The sequence below is a fragment of the Sinocyclocheilus rhinocerous genome, unplaced genomic scaffold (assembly GCF_001515625.1).
Source record: "Sinocyclocheilus rhinocerous isolate Xijiao unplaced genomic scaffold, SAMN03320098_v1.1 scaffold1391, whole genome shotgun sequence".
Taxonomy (NCBI): domain Eukaryota; kingdom Metazoa; phylum Chordata; class Actinopteri; order Cypriniformes; family Cyprinidae; genus Sinocyclocheilus; species Sinocyclocheilus rhinocerous.
The window spans coordinates 85,085-86,878 of record NW_015666957.1 but is presented as its reverse complement, the minus strand read 5'-3'; positions in this window follow the sequence as shown (position 1 = coordinate 86,878).

Here is a 1,794-nt window from a genome sequence, read left to right as displayed (position 1 = left end):
ATTCGAGTCCTTTCAAACCCTGAATGAATTAATAATAATTAATTCCCTAAAATTAAGTAATCAAGACATTACAGCAGCTTCCACTCCTAATGGAGATGCAGATGATTAATTACTAAGCTCAAATGAGTTAATGTGTGTTTCTTATAGCAGTTAAAATGTAGTCATTTTCTTTATTATTTATATTCATTTTTAATTAAGTGATTTTAACTTTTAATTAAGTTATTTTAATGCTTTAAAGAGCAATTTTAGATTGTAGTGTTCTAATGTTCTGCTATCTGTTCTGCAAACTATAAAAGGTACAGCTGTAATAAAACCAGAGAGAAAGGCTGCATGGCTAGAAATGAACAAAAAAAAAAGTCAAATAATTAGCCTGCTTTAGACCAGGTTAGTTTCCCAGCATAAGTTGCCACCGTAACTAAGCTTGATCTAGGCCTATGTTAAATTTGCTTGATGGCACCAAATCATTTGACAATGAGTCAAGCTAACTGAAATAAGCCTGGCTTATTTTGGTTAACTTGTTTTATGAAACAGGCCTTGAGGCATTAAAAGTGATATTTTCTCCATTGCATCATATTGCATCGAATTGCATTGTGTTGAATCGAATCGAATCGAAATCGGATCATAATAGGGATGAATCGTATCGCATCGCATCGGTAGCTGTTTCATATGTATCTTTAATGTATCGTATCATTGGCTATGCATCGAGATGCATATCGTATCGGCCTGAGTCATGAGATGCACATCCCTAGTAGCACATATGGGTTCAGACAGCAAGCCTCAAAGCCTGGGTGCAGAGTCAGACAGCAAGCAGCAAGTTTGTGGGGGTCACATTCTCCACTAAGGCCTAGTATGCATCTAACTCCCTGCAGCACTGACTTTCCTCAGCTGTGACCATGGACTCACATTTCCCACACACAATGAAACAAAAACGTGTTTATCTCTCTCCCTCTCCTGCGGTGATGAGAAACCGCTATATCACGTAACGTTAGTGTTGGGATATTAACGAGTGTAACACGCCTGATCAACGCTTATTAGTTTCTGTTACAGGTAAGTATCAATACTCATAGACGACCAATACTAGCTGTGCTATTGCCTGATTACATATCGTTAGCTAACGTGTGTATATCTGTAAGCTAACACTGGTCTCTCACCAAGACACCTGCCTTGTTCTCCTCAGACAACTCAATTTGTCTCCTCTGATCGTTGTTCTGTCTAATCCTGCCCTGTCCCTGCTCTCTTGGCCGCATAGCAGGTAGTGATGTTAGGCTCTTGAACGAATCGTTCTTTTGAGCCGGTTCTCAGGAAGTAACCGGTTGAGCCGGTTCACAAATCGAACTGAATCGAACTTTAGTTCCGGGTTGATGACGCAGGACGCACAGCCGAAGTAGCACGTCCAACTCAAAAAGAACCAAATGAGCCGGTTCAACCAACTGTCGAAGTTTGCCGAGGATTACCGAGGACTCAATAAGAACCGAATGAGCCGTGGCGAAGTTTGCAGAGGATTGCCGAAGATTCTGATGAGTGAGTTGACGATACTGTGCAAGCCTGAGGCGCGTACTGGAAATTTGCTTATTATGACTTATTAATTTACATTTTATTAAAACCTTAAAAAAACCTTTCTGTCGAGTGATGTAAATAAATTTTACAATAGTTTATTGTGCATGCATATAATATTTAAAGTTGATTAAGCGAAATCAAGGAGTTTATAAGACTGGTTTATTCATTCTTTATACTGTAGACATGTAGAACATATCCGCGTTTGTGCATCAATGTCTGTAATGTGTGCTGTAGGTG